This window comes from Anser anser (genome assembly GCF_964211835.1).
Source record: "Anser anser genome assembly, chromosome: 4".
Lineage (NCBI taxonomy): Eukaryota > Metazoa > Chordata > Aves > Anseriformes > Anatidae > Anser > Anser anser.
In genome coordinates, this window is record NC_139724.1 from 15,594,711 (window position 1) to 15,603,223 (window position 8,513).

The 8,513-nt window shown below is 41.5% G+C and overlaps 1 protein-coding gene across 17 annotated transcripts in view; it reads left to right on the plus strand.

Moving 5' to 3' along the window:
• LOC310898830 (uncharacterized protein) overlaps nucleotides 1-8,513 on the plus strand; it is a 56,568-nt gene that overhangs the window by 35,211 nt on the left and 12,844 nt on the right. For 6 of the 17 annotated variants that reach the window (XR_014583749.1, XM_083834385.1, XM_083834371.1 and 3 more), the window contains one exon: nucleotides 1,801-5,181. The exons of 2 other annotated variants lie outside the window; for them this stretch is intronic. The gene's annotated coding sequence lies outside the window, so the exon portion shown is untranslated. 9 more of the 17 variants (XR_014583752.1, XR_014583754.1, XR_014583761.1 and 6 more) reach the window with 4 other exon arrangements.

Consider the following 8,513-nt stretch of genomic DNA (forward strand, 5'->3'; position numbering starts at 1 on the left):
TGGGTCTGTCCCCTCCCAGCTCCTGCTGCACCCCCAGCCTGCTCGCTGGCAGGACAGAGCGAGAAGCCGAAAAGTCCTTGGCCTGGTGTAAACACTGCTCTGCAACAATTAAAACATCAGCATGTTATCAGCGCTCTTTTCATCCTAATCCAAAACATAGCACCCTACCAGCTACTGTGAGGAAAAATTAACTCTGTCCTAACTGGAACCAGGACAACAACTCAGCAACATGCAGGCTAAAATGCAGGGCCTGAAATTGTGCGTGCTGCTCCTGTTAATTTCCGGATTAGATAGTTGTTGCATCCAGTGTCATGGGGGCTCACAAGGGATGTGAATGCTGTGGGGCTCAAAAACCCAGGAAGGCTGGTTGCCATAGAAGCCTCCCATGGCACATTTGCTCCTTTGGTTGGTTTTGTGCATCATCTCAATGTTCTGCTGTTTCAAAGCATTTTCTTCTGTTCTTGACTGAACCTGTCATATCTCCCTAATCAATTTTTAAATATCAGTTCTCTCGTGCAATGTATTGGGGCAGTCTAAATGTTTGAATTTAATTGGCAGGGTGCTTCTTTTGCCTTTTCCTTTCAAATAATCACAGAAGGTGAGAAGAAGAACTCAGTGAAAACCAGTCTGGGAGGAGCAGTAGTCAGCAGATTAAGAGGTCTATTCTGATTCTTCGTTTGCCACTCTCATTATACTGGCTGATCTTTGGCAGAGCCAGGCAGGGGTGTGAGCTGTATTTCTGACTCAAATTCTTTTGACAGCCATGCAACAGACTCTAAGACGGCAATTGATCATACCGCTGTACAACTTAAATGTATCTGTGAAGCAAAATAACTGTGTGACTATTCCCCTGGCTTTTCTAGAACAGATCTCAACGTCTCCTACATACCTTTTATGTTTTCCTATAGAGCTGAATCTGACAAAATGCTCTTTGCAATGACGACTCCTATAGTGCTCATCTTTGCAGTAAGGACAAAAGCACAGAGGTTCTCCTCTCCCTCCAAAAGCAATGCAGAAAGGTGCTTGCATTTCACAGTATATTGCTTTGCTGCACAATTTAGTCCCATCAAGATATAAAAACGAAATGATCGTTCCCACTACTGTGACAGGGAAAAGCCAACAACATCATCCTTTCAAATGGGTGTTCCTTGTACATTTCACTTTGATGTACAAAATGTTATATGTTATTGCTTCCCCCAAAGTACTGCGAATCATCCTTATTGATAGCAGAAGGCGGGAAATACACTTTCGAAGCAAGTTCTGCTGGCTGGTTTGTGGCAATGTAGATCAAAAGATACTAGTAAGGAAAAGAGCAGTGTGGTTTCCTCTGCTGGCGTAATTTGGCTCCACGGTTTTAAGTGGACTCAATATTTTGCAAGGAGAAATAAAATTATGTACTTGGCTAAAAAAGGTCTAGACAAAGAAAATAACAAAGTAGAATTGGGAAGCATGGTGCCATAAGGTTGTTGGCTGCAAATGTTTAATCAGTTAAGATAAGCCCAGGCAGTACTTGGTTCTGATTTTTCTCTCAGTAATTTCATGTCTATTTGATAACTCTGAATGCGGTAGTAAGGCTCCTTTTTTAAATGAATTAGAGATGAGATTCAGGTCTTATTCTCAATTCTGACTTTACAGCTGAGGCCCATCACTACTAAAAGATTGAAGAAATGTGCGAGAATGATTCATTCCTAAGAATAAAAGCCCACAATGAAAGCCAAAGCCACAAGTCTGTAGGACACTTGAGACCTGCCCAGTGTACTAGGTTACCTTTGAATTCAGCAAAAATTACCTTTTTTCCAGGTGACATCCAGGACACAGAGTTTCTCAAGGTCAGAGAACTGCTAAAGCTCATCCAACCATTCTTTTTTGGGAGATGTGAGGGAGCAAAGGGAAGCTGTTGCCTTTGTGACATTCTCCGTTTGTTAAACTAGATTCACAGTTGTATCTGGCCCCATTTTAGGTGAATTTATTCTTCCCAGGCTTCCAATTTAAACCAGTGACTGAAGGCAGCAAAATGCCAGTTTTGCTGTAACAATGACAAGAAATCAGCTTTCAGCTAGCTTTTCATTTAAAATTATCCTGTGCCTTCAAACATTAAGGCTGAATCCAATCTGAGTAAAATTCTTGACCTTTCTAAGATTATCATGGCAAAAGATGGACAGGTTTTCTCTAATTCATTATGTTATACACTTTTAAAAGAATACAGTACAGATGCTTTGTTGCAGTTACTGCTTCTGTGAATGTACTTTAAACTACTCCTAATTTGATTTAATATTCACATGGACAACATATTTCTTTTGCCTAAAAAAAACAGTTGTACCCAAGCAACTAATTTGCCTTCTAAATATATTGCAATACCAGGCAGAATTTTTCCTCCTTCATCTCACTAACTGAATTTAGTATGTATGTAATTGTTGATATTTTCTAAATGGTGGCAACATGCCTGTAAAGATGGAGTTATGACACTAGCTCAGTTGGATTTAATGTAATTCTTTACAGTCCTTGGCTTTGAAATCAGGAATGTAGTGAAAATAAAGAAGATTAAAGCATTTGGACTTCTTTTTTTCCCAGTTGGCATTGTAAAGTCTGACTTGCACACTGCAAGCACTGACATGGAGCTCTGCAAAACCTGACCCCTTGAGCTCACTTCTGTATATACAGAGGACTTTCTGATGCAAAAAAATGGTGCACATTTGCTCCACTGTGCAGAGTAGAGAGCACTACTCCCTGGGACCCTACAGAAAGACCTGCTTTTTTGTGTACCAATAACAGAACAGAATTGACGTGTCCTCTAGTATATGAGATGCCAAGTTTTCTCACATAATAATTAGTGAAAACAAAGCGAGAAAAATATAAAAGCAAGGGTTGCTGGTTCATAACTTAGTGTTTCAAAGTGTATCAGTTACGTTCAGTGCTAAACCAAGAATATATATATGTTATGATTATGTAGACCAAGAATAAAATGAACGTTAGTTGACTTGTAACATCTAACAAAACCTGGTTATTTATGAGTCAGAGAAGCAAAACTCATTACATAATTGCACTTGCAAAACAGATGTGCTATTATTTGACTAACGTTCACTTAGAGCAACCTTTCCTGAATAAGCAAGTGGAATATTTATACATTCAAATGCGTGATCTAATTGTGTTTCTGCGTGCAGTTACATGTTGCAATTACTGTTCATTGACGGTATGTATGCATTTTAAAAAAGAAACTTCATAAATTCATATCCCTAATTCAAATGTCTGACACAGATTATTTGAGGCCGATGTAGAAAGAGAGACAAAATGACACCTAACTAAAGGTGGCACAGTCAGACTCACCAGGTATATACTGTTTTTTCTTCGAGAAAAGGTCAGCTGGGCAATGAATAAAGCAAGAAAGAAGTAAGTTTAAGGACTTACTGTGGCACAAGAAAGTGACATGAAGAATGAAGAAGAGAGATTAAACTTAACTGTTTGGGGTGGGTTTTAAAAGTATCTGGGATTTTTCCTCTTCTAATGGCAGTTCATTAAGCTCTGAGCTTCAAATGACCCTGAGTCACAGCACACAAACATATATGATCAGACCTTTCATGAAAAAAAAGACATTTTCCTTTTGAATTTTACTTTTTTTTTTGATTTACCTACAACCAGCTTGTATGTAGGTAGTATGTAACTAATCTGTGTACCAAAAATTTAGCAAGCAAACAGACTTGGATTTGGATTTAAAAGCAGATCATTTTAGAATTACAGTTCAATGACCGTACAGAATGATATTTGGAGTACAAAATACAAACTAAAAACTAAAATGTTACCTAGTTAGATATAGCAAGGCAAAGAACTCTTTAAAAGTGTCTTTAGTCAACATAAGTCAAACTGTTGAAAATACACTTTATTCCAATATTTTAAAAAGTAATCAAATCTGTAAATTAAAGTTGAAAGAAGAGATAACTGATTTGAAATCTGAAAGACTGCAAAGTTAACAGCAAGCAGAACAGGACATGGAATTCCTAACCAAACCTATGCCATCAACATTTGGAAACCTCAGACTCAGGACAGGCCAAAAAAAAAAAAATGAAAAGTCTTTATGCCAAGTTGTAGTGGATGAAAATGATGTCACCAAAAATCCTCAAACTTCTTTTTTACTTTATTTTCTCTTCTTAACATGTGCATGACTACAGTAATATATATGCTTGCAAGGAATTAATTGATATTGCTGCTGTGAACTTTTTTGAATGTTATCAATCATTGACACAGATTTATGTGAATAAAAATCTGAGTTTGTGTTCACATGTTGTTTAGGGTTAGAGAAGAAAAATTTTAAGGGGAAAAAAAAAAGTTAATTCCTTGTCACCTCTTGACTTCCTGTTTTGTAAATGAATATCTTTAATTCTGGTTTTGACATCTTTATTCACTTGTATTATGCTCTTGGAAAGACCTGATTCTTTCTTTTTTTTTTTCTGAGCACAAGCATGCCAGTAGGGCTGTTTGGATCACCATGTGAAAATTCCTTGATGTCTTTGCAGACTCAGCTTGCAGAGAGTAGTCAAAAAGATAATAAGTAGAACTAGTTAGGGGAAGAGTTGCTGTGGTGTGCATAGTACTTCACAGGACATTGGGTGAAACCAGACAGCATTATAAAATTACTGAACAACCATCAGCAAGTAACCTGTTTGATCCCTTTTCATGAGGGTGTGTGCAATCTAGATAACTGCAACCACCTACATTCATTTTCCTAAAACATCTGTTACCAAAATAGTATTTATTTATTTTTTATTTAATTTTATTTATTTATTTTATTTTATTTTATTTATTTTATTTTATTTTATTTTATTTTATTTATTTAATAGTATTTACCAAAACTTATTGTGATATATGAAATCAATTTCATAAATACATCTCACTACACAGAAATCCAAATCACGTTATATAATAACTTTAGACTAGTTGAGCAATACAGAGAAAGTCTCTGTTGGAATATGGGGAACCAATTTGTCAGCAATCAACAATGACAAACACGTGCAGTATTGCATATGGGAGTAGTATAACCCAGCTGGGTATGATGCACTTTTCATCCAAGCATGGCTTAGCCTGAAACCTTAGTTGTCTTGTATCTTAATGCGGTGTCACCAGGATAATTACAAAGCAGATAGTTTCCTGCTTGGCTTGAGGTGAGTGAACATTAACCGTTTTTATTAACCAAACCCGGGAGGTGAATGTTGACAGAAGGGAAGCTGAATGGACTCAATCAACACGCATGGAGAAGATGGGTGCAGTGGTGAGAGATATGCAGCCTGTTGCTGAAGGACTGGATGAAATCATCGTTCAGGGGTTGATAGTCTGCAAAAGCTTCATAGACTCTGTACAATATAAGGAGGTTGTGCAGATGGAAGTTGTTTTATATGTACCTCGTAATAATTTTCTTAGTAAAACAAGCAGACTCTTGCTGTTCCTTCATGAAATAAAAATGGGCTGGTGCCCATTTTCCATTTTTCACCTTGGCTCATTGTTTATCTTTACTTTCTTTGGAGGGAATTGGGGGAAGATTGATGCAAGTCTTCCTTCTTTCTCATTACATGCTACACTCAAAAGATCTTGCCTGAAAGCTTCATTCACCTAGAGTGTGAAAGCTGAAGCTGGAATATACAATCTTATAGTGGTTTCATCCCAGTCCAACACCTTTGAAATGAACCCAGAGCACAGAAGATATGAAATGACTCCATGGGTATTGCAGGAAAATGCTGGAGGCCCCAGGTGACCACAGCAGGTGGATTCATCACAGAATATAAACAACCACAGAGGAGAGAGTGGAGAAATCCAAGTAACCCAAACCCTCGGGGGGGGGCATCTGAAATTTTGGATATGGGTCATCTGAGGTCACTAATTAGCCAGTGGGGTCATCCAAAGTCACTCAATAAACTCATGGGGTTACTAGGGGTCAAGTGAAGCCTGAAAAGTCATCCAGGGGTCATTTGAGGTCACCAATTAGCCTGCGGGGTCATCCGAGGTCACCGCTGCTAAGTTCTTTGGTTTCTGGGAGTCATCTGAGGTCACCACTCCTCAATTCTTTGGGTTCTGGGGTCATATGAGGTCACCAATCACCTTCTGGGGGTCATCCGAGGTCACCGCTGCTAAGTTTTTTGGATTCTGGCGTCATCTGAGGTCACCAATTAGCTTCTGGGGGTCATCTGAGGTCATTACTACTAAGTTCTTGGGGTTCTGGCGTCATCTGAGGTCACCAATTAGCCTGTGGGGGTCATCCGAGGTCAACGCTGCTACGTTTTTTGGATTCTGGGGTCATTCGAGGTCACCAATTAGCTTCTGGGGGTCATCCGAGGTCACCGCTGCTGTTTTTTGGATTCTGGGGTCATGCGAGGTCACCAATTAGCTTCTGGGGGTCATCCGAGGTCACCGCTGCTAAGTTTTTTGGATTCTGGGGTCATGCGAGGTCACCAATTAGCCTGCGGGGTCATCCAAGGTCACTGCTGCTAAGTTTTTTTGGATTCTGGGGTCATCTGAGGTCATCAATTAGCTTCTTGGGGTCATCCGAGGTCACCGCTGCTAAGTTCTTTGGGATCTGGGGGGTCATCTGAGGTCACCAATTAGCCTGTGGGGGTCATTCGAGGTCATCAATTCTAAGTTCTTTGTGGTTTGGGGGGGTCACTTGAGGTCATCAATTAGCCCCTGGGGGTCATCTGAGGTCACCGCTGCTAAGTTTTTGGTTTCTGGGGTCATTTGAGGTCACCAATTAGTCTGCAGGGTCATTCGAGGTCACCACACCTCAATTCTTTGGGTTCTGGGGTCATTTGAGGTCACCAATTAGTCTGCAGGGTCATTCGAGGTCACCACACCTCAATTCTTTGGGTTCTGGGGTCATTTGAGGTCATCAATTAGCTCCTGGGGTCATCTGAGGTCACCACTCATTTCTGATTTGTTTTTCTGGGGTCACCCAATTAACTCATGGGGTTACTAGAGGTCAAGCAAGGCCTAAGGTTTTGAGTAACATTTATGGGATTTTAACACCATGTACGTGTCAGGGTGGGGTGGTGCCAGCTGGGCTCCGTGTTGTGCCCTCTCTCTGCAACCCTCGCACGCCCTGTTTCCGTCTCCCTCGGTGTGCGTTACACACAGCTCCAGTTTGGTGCTCTGTGCTCTCCTGAGGGCCCTCTCTCCCAGTGCTGGGCAGGTTTGACAACAGAGGTCAACTCTCAGCTGATATTTTGGGGATTCCATCCGTGGTGGGGCTCGTCATCCCCAGGCTCCCTCTCTGCCCTTAGCTGCTGTGAGCATGGCAGAGGTCGGGGTACCACCCGGGGTGCTCCCACCTGCCTCTGCACGCCCCCCCCCCACCCCCCCCCCTTGTTTTTTCCCCCGGTACATCTTCACTGCATTCCCTTTCCTCGACTGGTCTTCAGCTTCTCAGCTGGAAAACAGCACCGCAGCTGGGTCCAGGCACGTCCTCACAGCCCAGAGGAGGTGGCCTCATGGGCTTTGTGCTCTGCTGTGCTCCCGCAGCTCAGGATTTGTTTGCACGCACACATCTTCTTCCAGCTCCTTCCCTCGGCCTCCAAGTGAATTGTGGGGACAGGGGTTTCACTGCAGCAGGTGGTTTCTAAGCTCCCCCGCTGTGCTGCTCCCCTTTCTGCCTCCAGCACCTTGTTAACCAGCCCCAGCCCTGCACGCTGCTCCTTGCACGCCCTTACGCAGCAGCAGTACCCCAGTGCTTCCTCTCCCGTGTGCGCCTCCCCTTCTCCCACATTACACAAGTTCTTTGCGCCTTTCTTTCTTTTGTTTTTCCCAGTTCATCTCATCATTGATTTTGCTTTCTGGCTCGAATTCCCAGCCATTATTTGGCTGACTACTTAAAACACAAAGATATTGGTGCTACACCTGGGGAAACAGAACAAAACCAACCCAGCTCAGTCACAGCAGACAGCTGCTGGCCTTTAGAGAAGCCTTCGTTTTCATCAGTTTGCCTTCCCTGTGCAAATCAGCTCCTCTGAGAAACTGAGCTCAATAGCAAAAGGACAGCCAAGACCCCTTCCCAGCTGCAGTGATCTCTGATGGTGGTCAATAAAAAAACCATTATTGGTATTTCTTCTTGCAATTCTGTGTCAGCTTCAGAAGCGTATGGCCTGAAACCTTAATTCATAACAATGAGAGTCTCTCTTGACTGTTACACAATGACATAAAGCAGGCTTGATGCTGGGGATATTGTCAAACACAAGTTTATAAAAATACAAAATTTATTTTATTCCACTGTTATTTATTAAAAAAAAAAGTCTCAGACCTAGTCCCTGTCTCTGCAGCTGCTCCCATGGATCACATTTTTTAGGCCTTATATTCCATTCATCCAACTCTGTTTTATTGCCATGGTGTTTTCACCTGCATTGTGGGATGATAGCAAATGCCTATCATTCTCTTAAGATACTGAGAGTGGGGGCAAGAAAAGCAGCTAAGAATTAGAACTGATAATTTTAGGAAGGATGATGTTTCCCAACTATTCTGGACTGCATAGTCTTCTGTGTAAG